The sequence below is a fragment of the Canis lupus genome, chromosome 18, assembly GCF_011100685.1.
Source record: "Canis lupus familiaris isolate Mischka breed German Shepherd chromosome 18, alternate assembly UU_Cfam_GSD_1.0, whole genome shotgun sequence".
Lineage (NCBI taxonomy): Eukaryota > Metazoa > Chordata > Mammalia > Carnivora > Canidae > Canis > Canis lupus.
The window spans coordinates 11,840,725-11,857,763 of record NC_049239.1 but is presented as its reverse complement, the minus strand read 5'-3'; the positions used below and the strand labels follow the sequence as shown (position 1 = coordinate 11,857,763).

General features: G+C 35.3%; 1 pseudogene; it reads right to left on the bottom strand.

Annotated features, from left to right (window-relative positions):
- Positions 1-1,526: 1,526 nt before the first annotated feature.
- LOC100856380 lies at positions 1,527-16,686 on the bottom strand (annotated as a pseudogene).
- Between the last annotated feature and the right edge of the window lie 353 nt (positions 16,687-17,039).

Below are 17,039 nucleotides of genomic sequence, written 5' to 3'. Positions count from 1 at the left end.
AATGGTGCTAGATCTATCAGGGTAAGCTGACAATACCTGTTAAAATGACCAATAACTCCATCAGAGTGGCATAAAACAATATTATAATTTCAGCATATTTTATAATAGTAAAGACTGGAAATAATCCACACAGGGAAATAATCTATCACAGGGAAGTGAATAACATATCTTATAAAGTGTATAGTCACCAATGAAATACTGTGCAGCTAAGTGTTCTTTTGTATTGACATGAAAATAGCACAAGGATGTGTGATCAAGATATGCAGAATAATATATATTACTACTGTTTGTGTGTTAGAAGGAAGAAAATTAGATCTATTTGCATTTATTTATTTAATTTTTTTTGCATTTATTTATTTTTTATATCTAAATTCGTATTAACCTAAATAAACTGAAAGGATGGACAAGAAAAGTGTAACATGTAAGTTGTGGGGAGTTAGAGACAGTGGTTGGAGCAAGGTTTTGTTTTTCAATTTTTACAGTGTTTTGATTCTGGAACTATGTGAAGGTATAATCCAACACTTTTAGTAAGGTCCTGCCATGCAAAGTTCTTCAACAACACTTTTTTTTTTCTTAAAGTTTTCATTTATTTACATAATCTCTATCCCTGGTGTGGAACTCCAACTCAAGATTCCAAGATCAAGAGTTGCTCACTCCCTTGACCGAGCCAGCCAGCCACCCTTTCAACAACACTGATCAATTTTCCATTTCTTCAATAATCTACATTTTTGTGTAAATGAATAGTGGTCCACATGCAGTATCATTTATTTTACTTTTTTTTTTAGCTTCTTATTAGGCTTTTGACTTAACTGGGGACTGTTGAAAATGGTGCTATGATATTGCCTGTAAATCTTAGTGCATACTTCGAAGTTGTGTGTGAGTGTGTGAGAGGAGGTGTGTTATCTATTATTTAGAGATCAGAGCTGCCAACTGTAGATGCTAATGATGTTGAGGGCTGGCATGTGCCCAGCAAAGTTAACTCATCCCATCCACACAGCTCCAGGAGACCGGGAACACTGTATCTTAATATTGCAAATGGGGAAATTAAGGCATAGAGAGTTCAAATAGCTATAGAACCAAGATTTAAACCCAGGAACTTGGGGTTCAAGTCCAACCATTTAAACCCTCCATCACTCTAGCTTTCCAGTGTTAGTGCAGTTCTCATGGGATTCTTGTGAGATCAAGAAATGTGGTGCCCATGAAACACTGGTATAGTTTTGACCACAGCTGCCAGACGTTTATGTTATACTGTTGCCACTAGAGTGTCTTAAATGAAATGGGTCTGAATCAGCTGACTGTTGAAGGAGAAATAACCTGGGCACCATCACTGGCTGTGGCTCTCAGGTGCCAGTGCCTCAAAGAAGTCATAATAAGGACTATGTCAGGGAAAGAATTAGAAATTTGGAATTGACCATTATTACAACCACTGCTGATTTTGAAAACTCAGTTGTCATGTTGTCCCTTACTTCAGAATCTCAGTTAGACTGCACCAAATGAAAGAACACAGATGCAAAAGTAGACTTTTGATTGTTTTTATTATGCCTATTTTCAAAAATAGTAGAGGTAGCAAAGATGCCAGCTTCCCAATGTGTAAAATAAAAGGATTTGAAGCAATTATTTGGTTAAAGACCCTTTGGAGATGTAGCTGGAAGCTGTGTATTGGTTGAACTCTGAGGTATGGGTACTGAGTGGCTGAGCTGCTGGTGGACATCGAGGAGAGAGCAGCGCTGAAGCCCCTAGGAATGGCCCCCTGGCCCCGCCCCTGAGTCATGGCAGATTTTGTTCTTGCTACAGAGTGAAAGTTTCTGTTTGCCCAGTGATTTGTATACCTATTCTGCAATAATTTCTCAATAGGAAAAGACACATTTGAGCTGAAATAATCCAATCTCAGAGAGAAAGCTGCACTAGATCCTCAGCAGACACTTTTCGCCACAATAGCCAATGGAGAAAAAGGGGACCTTTGGTGTCACCGTGTGTTAGGGAACTCTTCCCATTGCCACAGAATGCTGGTCTCCAAGTAGATAGAAGGTGATCGCGACGGAGTAGGCCAGGCTCTTGAGGAGGAGGAGGAGGTAGATGTAGTAGGCAGAGGTGTTCATGAGCTGCAGCTGCAGGACGTCTAAAAGAAGTCACTTATTAGTTTCACCTGTTCTTTTGAAGACTAGGGCTTATTAGCGGGAGAGGGGCTCACATTATACATTTTTGATGATCTAGATTGAAAGGACCTCTCACATCAGCACAACCCAACAGTAAATGTCTACATCATCAATACTACCACCAGCATCAATACCAAATAACTCAGAATCCAGCTTGCAGGTTGAGTCAATAAACAACCTCTGAGAAGATCATTTAGAACATTCTAAAGTATTAAAAAGTAAGGATATGTCTTAGATAAATGAGTTAGCCTGAAAAAAATTGGTTAAAAATAGCTTTTACCATTTCTTCACCCCCACAACATCTGTAAATAACAACATAGCTAATATGCCTTAACCACTAACTAAATGCCAGGCCTCTAATTTGAGAGGTTTGTAGGCAAAGCTTCAATATTAATTTTACATTTTTAAATTTAATTTCATATATGGCATTTAAATTCACATATGGCATATACTACATGCCAACATATAGTATAACACTCAGCACTTATCCTGTCAAGTGTCCTCCTCAGTGCTCCTCATCCAGTTACCTCATTCCCTTACCCACCTCCCCTTCTGCAACCTTTGTTTCCCAGAGTTAGGAGTCCCTTATGGTTTGTCTCACTCTCTAATTTTTCAACCTTGGAGATTATTATTTTCATTGCTATTTTACAAATAAATTGAGGACAGAGAACTAAGTTGCCTGATGTCATACAATTAGTAAGTACCACAAGCAAGATTTTAATCCCAGCACATAATGTTCAAGAACACATTCTTACTTACTCTGTATTTCTGTATGTCCACGTGTAATAAATACCCCCGACAACAAAGAGTTAAGCATCAATATAAAGATGGATTGCTAATTTAGAAGCATCTTAGCTATTACACCTTATACATTGCTGAGATTCCTTTTAGGGGAACAATCAATGGAAATGTGGTTGTGCTGCAGTAGAGTAGGTAGGAGGTTTCAGTAAGAGGGTTAGTTGTGATGAATACTAGGTGATGTATGGAAGTGATAAAGCTCTATATTTTAAACCTTAAATTAATACTACGCTGTATAACTGGAATTTAAATTAAAAGTTTAAAAAATAATAAAATAAAGTGCAAGAATGGTGCTAATCCAAATTCTCTGCAACTTGAGAAGGTCATTCCTTTGTCTTTACTGAATACCTTAATTGTAGCTATGATGTTATAGGATAATTTATTATCCTATATCCTATCCATTTACTATCCTTTGAGGTTTTGCAGGAAAAATATGATACCAAGAAATAATGCCAGAGATGTTGGGCCAGATTAGCTACTCAATGAGCCACCAGGCTGAGTCTGTTCCTGTGGAATATTGTTTTACATGTTTATCTCCAAATATTCAGAATTCCAGAATCATTAGCCCTTCATGGAAAAGGACCTCTAGTGGTGTTGTACTCATAATTTCTTGTCCTTGGTCAAATAATATGTTAGCTAAGGTTTAGAGGCCCCTTGATATTGGACATAGAGAGCAGATAAGCAGGACAAGAGCCAAAGTTCCTTGTGCTTTCTTGGTACATATTTTGGAAGAAAAGGCCAGAAACTAGTACTTACAATGTATCAGCTAAATGATATACCCTATGATAGATGTTCCACATATGTGACATTATATCTTCAATAACTGAGTGAGGTGTTATTCCTATTATTCCTGATTGGCTCAGGAAATGTAACTACTATACTCATATCCATGCAACTAATAATTAAAAGACTGGGGTTAATGTCCAGTCTATGGCATTAGAAACTGTACTGACCCCTCTCCATATGTGTATCTGTCTCAGTGCCTTGGCTTTGGGATCTCATACTCTATGACAAAAGCTTAGAAGAAGAATAGAAAACTGAGTAAGTGTATGAATTGTTGGCTCAGACAGTCTGGGTTAAAGCTCCAGATCTCACTGTGTGATGTGGTGCAAGGAACTTAACTAATTTTAGCTCACTGTCTTCGTGTGTAAAATAAGAATAAAATCCTTCATAGTGAGTATTAAGAGAATTAAACAAAATGCACTCAGTGCAGCACAATGCCTTTTGTACAAGAACTTCATTGTCAGTTCATGTTATTAACTACCAGCAAGAATAAAGACTTATTAAAAAGCCTCTAGAAACAACCTGATATCATGTTTTCCTCAATCGGTAGAAACAAAGGCCACAGAAATATATGAAGTCCATTGCTGAAAGAATTCAGAGCACATCACTGAACTCCTAATTTATAGTTCTTTCACACCCAAACCAGCATTTACTTTGCAAAGATGACTCCTGAGAAATGATGAATTGATTTAAAATATGATTCAGTCTATTTTGCAAGATCCAGCCATTCTGATATTTCACCCTGACACCAGGGAAGTTTAAATGTCAAGTTGATCAGGAGAAAAAAATGCTGTAGTGTAACATAAAGGCAAACATAGACAAAAACTTACCATCTTCATATCTCATAGAAGGTTTTGCGGAGGTAATAGCAGTGAGCTCTAAAAGAAATAAGAGCAAGTATGATTCAATGGTTCATATACATTGTTTTTAATATGTCTGTGTTGTGGATAGATGGATAGATAGACAACAGATAGAATTTGTCAACCCAGAGGATAGAGCCTTTACTAATATGAGCCCCATGATTCCAGAAATGATTGGTCTGATCTGTGTAGTTCAGTAGATCAATTCATATATTGTATTTCTGCACATGAAGATGTTGAAGTTCATGAATGATTCATTTTATCTTTTTTTCTCACAACTGAAGGGCAATATCTAAGACTTGTTTTCTGTCTGTGCTCATAGCTCCCAGTCCAGTGCCTGCTGCAAAGAAGGTGTTCTAAAAATACTTATTGAAAGGAAAAATAGCCAGAAACAGTGGATACCGTTCAGTCCTCAGCACCCACTGCTGACTTGAAGGATTGCTACCAAAATGAATTCATCCAACCCTGGAATCCACAGTAGAATCTTATAAGTCAGAAGGAGTCTGGATTAGGTAAATTCCCCACCTTAGCAAAAGAAAGCAGCCTGATATTTCCAAATCATGCATGTTCCCAGTATCCTCAGCTCCTGCACATGATTTTCTGGAGTGGTGGTATTTGTAGACATGATAATGATACTAATGATAACCTGTATCTATCGAGTGATTTTCCTGTGCCAGGAACTTTGTGAAAGGTTCACATGTATTACGTCATCTGATCCCCCAATGACATGGATGTAAACTGTATTTTGGAGGACTCCGTGTTAGACTCAAAAAAGTAAAGTTTATAGTGTCTAAGTAACTTATTGGGAGTCTTACCAGTGACCGGCAAAGGCAGCACTCAAAGGACCATTGTGAGGGTTTAGATGAACTAGAGTATGTGGAAAATACCTTGTAAAACAACCCATAGAAATCATACATAATTCCACCGTTGTGGACTCTCAGACATCATCTCTTACAGTTAGTTAATTACTCTTAGCAAATGACCTTTTTATTACAGAAGTTCAGCATTTCATGCACATCTTTCCAGGGATAGAATGATTGGCCAAGAAATAATCATAGTTTTCTGAATATATAAAACTGAGTTGAAGGTTGTATTTCTCTACAGTGTAAAACAAAAACAAAAACAAAAACAAAAACCCAACATGCATACAAAGACAAGAATCCTTAAAAAGATCATTGACTGTTGGATGGAGGAAGAAAGTCTCAACTGGTTTTGATTTATCTTTTCTCTGCTCAATGTGTCCTTGTCCATACAGATATGGTTCTGTTGTGCACATTATTCACTCCACACAATCTTATTTTGGTACACTCTTAAAAAAAATAAATCTGAGCTATAGGCTTTGGGGTAAATCCAAAAAATAAAAATGTTCATCTAGTCAGGTTTAGATGTTAAAATATCTTCAGGAATTGACTTTTAAGTGTCTTAAAAGTCTCTTTCTTTTTCATACAGTGGCTTTGCTCATTAAAAGGGAAATAAACATCCATCACCATGCATTGATCGACTGAAAAACATTAAGGTAGCAATCTCTCAAATAAAAATCTGTGTGGTGTAGGCTAAGTTCTCTTTCTCAATTAAGTTTGCTTAAAACTTGGATCAGATTAGTTTTCTCTCTTTGAGATCACTTCATGGATTTGGGCTTCCATGTACTATATATTTTTAGCTTTCATCAAAAGCAAAAAGAACAAACAAAAAACTTACAAGAAAGAGCATTAGAAGTTTGCTGACGAAAGGCATTAACAGAAATGCCCTCATTAACTTTGTTCCTATGAGAAGATCTTGGAAGATATTCCTTCTAGGAATTAATTCTCAGGTAAAATACATCATATATAAGAATTTCTCCCTTTTCTCTAATCACCATGGAATTTACTATAGTATATTTTTACTTTGATCACTATAACAATCGATCCCTAAAGGACTACAGCCCAGTGGTTACATTAAACTTGTGCTTTGCTCATTTGTCTCCTGTTTCTTAGCTATAGAAATAAAAAAAAAATTAGGGTTGTTTGTAAACTCAGTTTTATTTAGGATAGGATATACATTAATACATTAAACAAAAGAATGAATGTATCTGTGTCATGTTTTCAAAACCAAACATTTTCACTGACACTGCACTTTCTATTCATCACATGCCAGACAAAGCAAAGATAAGTGTTCCACTCTAATTTGATCATTGGAAAAATGAAGGATCCAAGAAGATAAAGATTTAGTTTAGCAATTCATAGTGGTACACAGCAAAGGTCTTTGCATGTTTTGTTAAGTGTTTGTTTCCCACTGGTTCCCAAGGGCTTGTGAAACACAGGGAAAAGCTCTAACTGGTTCCTTCTTATGGGCCCTCTGGGGCTTTGGTCTTTGATGTTCCTGCTCAGGACTTGACTTTTCAGTCTAGAGGTTACTAGATCACAGCGAGACCAGGGCACATCCATCTGCCCACACTGTGGAAATATATCCAGTATCTGCACCAATGAGATTAGTTTGGGTCACAATGCCTGAATCACAAGTGACCCTGAGTGATTAGGAAAAGTGTATTCTCTCTACTGTAGTGATCCTCCTTGGGAGAGTAGTTCATCCTGCATCCCTTCCAGGCCTGGCACATGCTAGAACTGCAAGAAATGTTTGCTGAGCAGCATTTACCAATGGTAAAGAATATATTCATGTGTAGAATGGATGAATGTTTGTACATGTTAGCTTCACCCAATCTTTACTTACCAAATTTCACCTTAGGGTGGTATATAAAATTCAAATCTGAGAAATACAAGACTGTACTAACACCTCAGCAACCATATTATTGTAGCCTATATCTCATTGTTAATGAGTTATATTTTGAGTACAGCAAAATTAAAGTGAGAAGCACCTTGACTACTGAGTAGAACATCCCTGAAAGATGTATAATTGTCCTTATTTCCTGATCAAGTGAGATAATTAAAGATGGTTTTCTTCTAGAGCATCTCTTGTGTGTGATGTTGCTAGGTGCTTTCATGTGTATTATTTCGTTTAATTCATACAATAACTTTAAAAACATCATTGTGATGACTTTCATGTTTTGGATGATGAAACTGAGGCCGAGAAAGGCTAAGGAAATTAGTCTTTTTCTTTTTCTCTGTATTTTCCAAAGCCCATCCTACTTTGATTCTTTGGGGGAAATAACAGAACATCTATGCTACCATTAAACATAAAAACATTAAAGAAAAGTTTCAATTTTTTTTCATTAATATCTGACAGAAAAGGTGGGATATTTCCTTTGGAAAAAGGGTATGGAAGGTTGTGTTTATATATACATATACATACCTTTTTTCTGTGAAGGAAATAGAATCTCTTGTTCAACTCCTCCTTTATTCCTCTCATGTTTGATGATACATTTGTATTCTTTATTCACTGACACTCCAGTCACGGTCAGCCAGCTGAATTTCATGTATGTGTCATAAGTCTTTATGGTATCTCCCTGCTGGGATTTCAGAACTGTTTTGTCATTCTTTTCTTTCCAGTCTATCTTGATAACATCAGGGAAAAAATTCTCAAGAAGACAAAGATATGTTCCAGCATTGTGGAGTGTTGTTTCAGCAATTGAGGGAAGAAAAATTGTAGGCTTGGGGGAAGTGCCTACATTAAGGTTTCTATCTGTGGAGAGGTGTAACAGCAATTAAAACATTATTAGAGCAACACAAACATTATGTGGTTTGGAACCACCAAGCACAAGAGGAAATTTGCCCTAGAATTAGTGCTTACATCTTTCATCCACAATGGGATAGGAGATACTAATTGTTCTTATTTTCAATGGGAAAACAGGTTCAAGAAGTCATGTAACTTGTCCAGTAGCAGAGTATGGATTGAAATGTGAGATTTTTTGGAAACAATACACACTCACTTTTTGAATGGGAATCTACTTCCATGTGTACTTGACACTCTATCAAGTTGACCTTTAGATATTCAAATATGGATCCCATGCACACTGCTGAAGTGATGGAGGTCTCCTACTTGATTTCTGTTTTCAAAACATTTCAATCTCATATCTGAACCACTTGAGGATTTTGAGTAGATTAATGTTTAAAGCTGCACCTCCCAATTATTTACAGTGCCTCATATTTAGAAGCAAAGGAGCAGTATTTCCAAAACTACTATTAGAAAACTTATTCTTTTCAGAAATACTTCTATATTAACCTTGTTAAGTAAGGACACATATCAGAATATTGTTTTGCTTTGGAAAATGTTCACTGAAAGCAAATTTTATATTGAAATATCATTTGAAACTTATGTGTGACTAAGAAGACACCAAATTTGACTCTGAGTCTCCCTTTAAAGTTGAATCTGCCCTTGACAGCTGATAAACGTTTTTTTAGAATGCCACAGTATCTGTGATTTCTCCTGCTGAACATAATACATATATAACTGGTGTAATATTAGGTGTATGGTTGTAGAGTTTGTTGCAGACATAATGTCAAAATATATAACAAAATATCATTAGTTTTAAAGGACATGTCACTTGAACACTGGTATGTTACTTGATTCTACATTTACTATTAATGATTAAAATAAATGTTAGAACCCTTCTAAAATTTATTTCCACCTGAAACCCAAGTGTTTTACTAATATTCTCTTTGGGCTAGTTTGGAGTTAGTTTAGTATCAATGGGAAATTTCCTTAGAAAAGAGGAGCTAAATTTCTCGTTTGGCAAGAAAAGGAAAAAATTATTTTGGGGGGTGGCTTGTGACACTCTCTAATATATATATATATATATATATATATATATATATATATATATATTAGGAAAAAAATCTTGAGAATTTCTCCCTGTGTAGCAAAGCTCCTGATCAGTAAACAAATGTTGAAATTTATTCATTCTATAAACAGAATTAGGCCATAAGGTACCTATTTTAAGTTTATACATCTTGCTTGGATTGCAAATAGTATTTTATTGATTATAATAGTAAGATACTGTATATTTCTCCAACCATATACTTTATTTTTAATGTAAAAAGCGTGTTAGATAAAGGAGATTAGTTTTTCAATTGTGCATGATATTCACATAATGTTAGCCTCTACTCAACATATTAAATAATCTAATTTTCATATTAGAAACCTTGGTGTGTTTTTTTTAATAGGAATAGTTCTGATTCATTATTGTAAAGAAATTGAAAATCAAATGATGAAATCAAAAAGTTTCTGGACGGTAACACATTGATTTTACATCCTGTTACTTTTCTTTAGTTAGATTCTTGATATTTTATTCTTTCCAGGATAAAATGAATCTTGAACTTCCACAATTTTCTCAATGGAATATTAGCTGAGCATTAAAATAGTGCACTTTATTATATATGGTTAGTGGTATATTTTGGATAGTAATATGACATGGTTTTTCTTTCAACATACTTTTTTAAACTTATTAACAATTATTTTTATGGCCAAAATAATTTTTATGATGCATAAATTAGAAACTAGATTCCAAGATAAATAAACCTGTCCAATATATTTATACACATTCATTTGCATAATCACAAAGTACATTGGAATTAAATTGTCTGAGTTATTTATATTTTATTAAGATGTACCAGTGTGAATTCTATTTAAGTTTACCAAATATCAACTACATTTTCAAGTGCAAGTGTGATATTTCAAACCTCCATATTAATGTTTATTTAATTGTTCTCTATTTTTCTGTTATTTTTCTTTTATTAAGTAAATAATTAGAGCAGTTTCATATTTAAATATATATTTCAAATTTATGACATTCCTAAATTTATTTAAAGTTCTAACTATAGTTAAAAAGTTTAAACTTTTTCTGATAACTATGAGCATGAGGGCCAGACTTGTTGATGTCTAACCATGTCTGCTGGAGGTCACCATCTGTGAATACATTAAAAGTCATGGTGCCCATGGTAATGATGCAGTGGTAGCATGAAATGCACTGTTTAAAGACCATTTCTTCCATTTTATAAAATGGCCGTGGAAGCCAATGCCCACTGTTTCACTTCACATTTCCCCCTAAGAGACTCATACATTGAAGTCTTTTTCTAATTTTTTTGGTGGGAAAGACATAACAAATTTGAATATTTGGTGTGCTTCATTTTCTCAGATAATATAAAGTATGTACTCCACCACATACCTCCTATCTTTGAACATAAAATTTTATCCTGTGTTTCTTGCTAGATAATCACAGGTCTTTTTTCATCTGATTTCCTTAGTGCTTTTGATCTTCTATTTTCATTTTATTGTCTAACTCTACTTGTGTATTTCATTTTAACTCTTCTCAAATAGATTTTGGAAGTAGTTTAAATAAATGAGAAATAGTTTGTGCATTAGAGCTTGTTTCTTTTTCTGCCCCAGAGCTTGGTGGTTTAAAGTCTATTTGAAAAATAGGAGATGTTTGCAAATTCCACACTGCAATATAGATGCAAAACATACAGAATTCAACACACTGAAATGCCAGGGCATAAGGCAAGTCTTTTGTTCCCCCAATTATCCTTCAACAGGGTTGCCTTATGTTTCCTTGGGCAATCTCTCACTTTAAAGAGGCACTTCTAATGCTCAACTTTGATCAAACAATACTACTTGACAAGATAACAACCTGAAAAATCTCAATGCTAGTTTTAGAGGTTGTTCTACTAAAGGACGATAAGGAAGTTTAATATGGATTTGTTAAATATTACTTGGAACAAAAGTCTCTACACATTATGCTTGCATTGCAAAATATACAATACCGGAGTAAATGAAAAAATATTTTTCAAAAAAATTTTAAGTGGGTAATTTTATATTCAAATAGTGTATCTGGTGACCTTATCGTAATGTGATCCAAAAACAGACACTCAGACTCTGAGACAACTCAGAAATGTGTTCTAAAGTAGATGTTTTAGATGCGTGTGGAGAGCCTGAACAAAAGTTTTTAATGGAATTTAGTGAAAACAAAACAAAAGTAGCATTTCTCAACTGATGTTTGCATTGATATAATTTTTAACTTTGTAGGTTAATTCAATTAAGATATTAAATATGTGAGTGAATATTTGACTTTTATCCATATGACTATAAGTTTATATATTCAGGCTGTAAAACCTCTTCCTTTTTTCCTTTATATCTGGACATTTCCACTGAAAAATGAGAGACCACCTTATATTCAGGGTAACAATATTTGAGACAATACTTATTATATTCTCATCATTTTAAAATTTTTTTCTAATATATATATTTATTTATTTATTTATTTATTTATTTATTTATTTATTTATTTATTTTGGAGACAGAAGTAGAGTGCTTGAGCGGGGAAGAAAGAGGGAGATAAGCAGACTCTCGCTGAGTGTGAAGCCAACCATGGGGCTTGACCTGTGGCTGGACAGGCGGCTTGATGCAGGGCTTGATCCTATGACCCTGAGACCATGACCCAAACTGAAATCAAGAGTCAAGAGTCAGATGCTCAACCAACTAAGCCACCCAGGCACCCCTACACTCTCATCATTTTTAGAAGCAGGTGACAATGAATATTAGAAATTGAAGTATTCAAAAAAAAAAAAAAGAAATTGAAGTATTCCACAAATTAGACCATTTGTTCTAAAGTGACCTGTAATAAATATATTTTTCTGTACTCTTGCTTTCATAAAAATTTCCAGTGGTGTTCATTTGAATTCTGGAGAATAGACATTATTTATCACTGATCATGTCCTGTTTTTTATGATAGCTATTTCTATATTTAATTTCATATACTCCTATCACCATTCACTTTAGATTATTGTTATATTGATAAATGAATAGATGGAAAGCCAAAATGTTAACAATAACAGTGTCACTATAAAATTTTAATTTTTCTTTATTTTTTCCCTTTTCCAATTTTTCCATAATAAGCGTATATTATTTTAATAATTTTAAGAAAGCAATAGCCAGTTAATCAAAATTTATTTACTAAAGGATGATTATACAGAAAGTGATAGATATAGATTCACAGTCCATATTTTTCTCTGCACCATACTGTCCTCGAAAACATCTTTTGAGGTCCTCATGAATTATAACTGTGCCACCATTATTAAACTTGATTGCTAGAATTTACATTGACTATGTAGTCAGTTGGAAAAAAGAGCAACAGAAACTTCCTTTTCAATTTGTGTATTCATGTGTGCCCCTGATCACAACTAGTAAGGAAAACTAAATATATGTCTTTCATTTTTTCAGTGTTTTATTGCCTTTATGAAGATTCTTTGAAAACTTTTGACTAGACCTAGTACTCTAGAAACATCCTTCTAAGATGTTAACCTTCATGCAGGAAAAATTTCATCTTTAAAGCTAATGAAGATAAAGACTCCTAACTCTGGGAAACGACCTAGGGGTGGTGGAAGGGGAGGAGGGTGGGGGGTGGGGGTGAATGGGTGACGGGCACTGAAGGGGGCACTTGATGGGATGAGCACTGGGTGTTATTCTGTATGTTGGGAAATTGAACACCAATAAAAATTTATTATTTTAAAAAAAGCTAATGAAGAATGAACCAATTTACTAGACTGAGATTAAGGGGGAAAAAAACCCTAGCATATTCTTGAATATGTTGCATAGTTAAATATTTTGATAGTTGATAGTAATCATCCTCTGACTGAATGAAAGTTTAATAATTTTTGTTCATTCTTTTCCATTGGTTATTTTTCGAATCACATGAATAACATATACAATCTTCTTTACAAAACTTTCAATGCAGAAATCCCAAGCACACCTAACATATCCTCCTTTTAGGGACCTGCAGTTGCTCTAGCTAGTTAGCTCCTTGTTAATTAATGTCCTCCAAGCTTGCTCAGGCAGCAACTACCTCCAAGAACTGGGACAAAGTCACCAACTTCTCCAAGGATCATGCTACTACCTGTGACCAAACTGGAATCAAATCCTAGAATTCTGAGCCAGCACCAGCACCTAGCCTGCAGCCCCTGTATTATTTGCCTCCCCTCCCTACCTTATAGGGAAGAATGTAAAGAAAATTTACCTGTAACCCTGAGCTGTGTGTCAGGACCCATCACTTTGTTGCTGTTCCAGCCATACCCACTCACTGTCTAAAAGGCTTTTCCAAAAAACTCCCTTTGTGCCTCTTTTAAAATTGTGCCCACGTTTTTTCAACATTTATATAAATTTATAAAAAAGGACTCTGCTAAGGTTTTTTTTTTTTTTTTTTTTTTTTTTTTTTTTTTTTTTTTTTTTTTTTTTTCTGAGAGAGAGAGAGAGAAAGTGAGAGAGTGAGAGCAGGGAGTTGGAGCAGAGGGACAGGGAGAGAGGCATGACCAACAGGCAAGGAAATAAATTGTCTCAAGACCCTGAGATCATGACCTGAGACCACATCAAGAGTTGGACACTTAACCGACTGAGCCACTGAGGACCCCCAAATTCTGCTAATTTTAAACAACGATGAAGCTCAAGCAAAACCACATTAGATATGAATTGATGAACTGACCCCTCTCTCCCTGGGCATCTTGGTTCCATCTTTCTCATTTTACTCACAACGGTTGGAGAGTCTGAATTTCTGACTATTTTCCTGAACGTTTAATCTCTTCCCTTAAAGGGTTTTCTTCTATAATATCAGTTCTTTTTCTAGAATATAATTTATAGTTATTATTTATTTAATTTTCAAAGAAGAAAAAATAGAAATAATGTATTTGAGTATTTAATAAATTAATATTCAATATTTTTACAGGATTATTTTATCTCTATGTATTGAGGGGTGGATATCTGGTTTGATTGTAAAGTGAGTTTCCAGAATCTAATCTCCAATGATACAAGACCTGATGAGTTGTTACAGAGTCTGAAATAATGATGATCTCTTTTAACCTATTTAATCCTGAAAGACTGTTCCTTTGAACCTGAAATTGCCGTAACAGTTTCCAGGGTATTGATTCCAGGGTAAAATTCCGAGCTGCCCATCAGAGGATCCTATTTGATTTGGTCTTTCTGAAGTTGTTCTAGCATGAGTGCAAAGGCAACTTTGAGTTATGTAGCTGAGTCCTGCATGCAGTGCAACTGCTCCCATCCTTTTGCCAGCTTCAATATTTCCAGTCAGTTTGATGCCAATACAGAAAGAAGACTGAATGCATTGGTGTCAGAAGGATTTGTCCTTTAGAAATACCCTAAGAATTATGTTGAGTGAAATAAGTCAATTGGAAAAGGACAAACATTATATGGTCTCATTCATTTGGAGAATATAAAAATTAATGAAAGGGAATAAAGGGAAAGGAGAGAAAATGAGTAGAAATATCAGTGAGGGTGACAAAACATGAGAGACACCTAACTCTGGGAAATGAACAAGGGGTAGTGGAAGGGGAAGTGGGTGGGGGGCTGAGGTGACTGGGTGACGAGCACTGAGGGGGGCACTTGGTGGGATGAGCACTGGGTGTTATGTTATATGTTGGCCAATTGAACTCCAATAAAAAAATTAAAAAAAAGAAATTTTAATAAATGCATATTCAACATGACTTGCTTGATCTTTTGTGGAGAAGAGAAGCAATTTTAATGCCATGATTAGAAGTAGAAGCATTCTTTTCCACATGAATAGTAATACAAATTATGAGCTATTACTAGTTAAGCATTCAGGTGAAGAGTCTACTTAAAATGTCAGGCTACACAATCAGAATATAAAAATATGGCCTAGGGCACGTGGGTGGCTCAATCGGTTAAGTATCCCACTCTTGGTTTCTGCTCAGGTCATGATCTCCTGGTCCTAGGATGGAGTCCCATGTTGGGCTCGCACTCAGTATGGAGTCTGCTTCAGATTCTTTCTCCTCTCCCTCTCCCTCCCCTCTGCTACTTACTAAATGATGTGCACTCTCTCTCCCTCTTTCTTAAAATCTTAAAAAAAAAATACGGCCTAATGTTTCTCATAACACATAATGGTTGAGGCCATGCTTTTTGGAGTGGGCAAGTCTCTCTTGGATCCCAGTCTTTGCCAGAGTAACCAGCCATGACTTTAGGCAAATAAATGAAATTCTCCAAACCTCAGTTTGCCTATCTGTGAAACGGATCAAGAGGATTTTTTGTATAGGGCAGTTGAATGAAATAATGCACTAGACTAGTCAGCATGGTATCTGGCCCTTAACAAATCTTACCTATTATTATTATTCCCTCTACTGGTATGATTTCAGGCCATTTTATCAAATTCTTCCAACAAATATATGAATTTTATGAGCAATAGGTGTTACATAAATGAAGAAAGCAAAAGAGCTCATGAATCTAAGATGTTCTGTGTCTCTGGCAGCCACAAGCCGAAAAATTTGGGGCCCAATGACCAAAATCTAGAGTACGTGTCCTCCAGTCTAGAAGTTTTTTGAGTGTTGGGACTGTCTTCTTCACCCTTTTATCTCTATTGTCCATCACAGAAACTGTCTTCAATAAATATTTGCTAAGACAATAAATGAGCAGATGAAAATGTAAAAGCATCAAGACTCTTTTCATGGATTCTGTAGCTGAAATGGTTTACTGAGCTCACAAATTCCATTAAAATGGATGATCTCTAGGCAATATCGCAAGAATAATAATAGCCCAAATTTTGACTAGTCTCAGCCTCCCCTCTAAGATGCTATAGTAATAAGAATAAGTGGGATTTATTGATATTCTATAGTCATTTACTGTAGGAGTTAATTTTTTTGCACTGCACTTAAAAAGAGATCAAAGCAGTCATACCGATTTTGCAGGTTATTAGAGAAAGAAGCACTACTCATTAAGAAAGGGGCAGTATTAATACTAGAGGGAGTTAAAGTGTTTCTCACGTAAGTGACTGTCTACAAGAAAAGCATGTTGAACCAATAACTCACAGTAATGGTTAGTAGACACAGTTCTCAAAATATCTTAATTTCAATCCTGAATATATTTTACAGTGCAGGTATTTTCTAAAAGTAGAATTTTAATCTGCTTGCAAACACGGAAGTAAATAAACCATTTGCAAAGTAGTTGTGTTTCCATATAGAGGGCCCAGTGGCTGCAAAATTACTGTTCATATGATGAGGTGATCCTACATTGTTCTTTCTAAAAAGCTTCGGTCACAGGGTTTAAATAAAACAAAGTTACTTACCTGAGGGTGTTACTATGAGCTTAGTTCCTTCTCCAAATATCTTGATCCAGCCTGAGTTATCACACTGGTTGGAGGTTCTACAAAAATGTCAGCCTTCTCCTGAGCTTCATGGCATGACCAGTAGGTAGAAAAAAAAAACCTCGCAATTTGATCTGGGTTCCCTTGGAAATCCTTGAATATAGGCTTCATAGTATCTGACATTTTATAAATTTTTCTGTGAAGTGCTGATAGGAAACAGAAACAATAAGAGCAAAAGAAAAAAGATGAAGAGATTGGGGGTAACTGATCAACCAACTACTTATCTACATTACCAGGAAAAGTATTCAGTCAATTAAGAGATTTTGATTTCCAGGTGTTCAAGTGTGTGAAACTTCTCAGAGGTTGCATCAAAGGAAAAAGCCCTTCTGTTCTCACAAACACCGGACCTGCTCT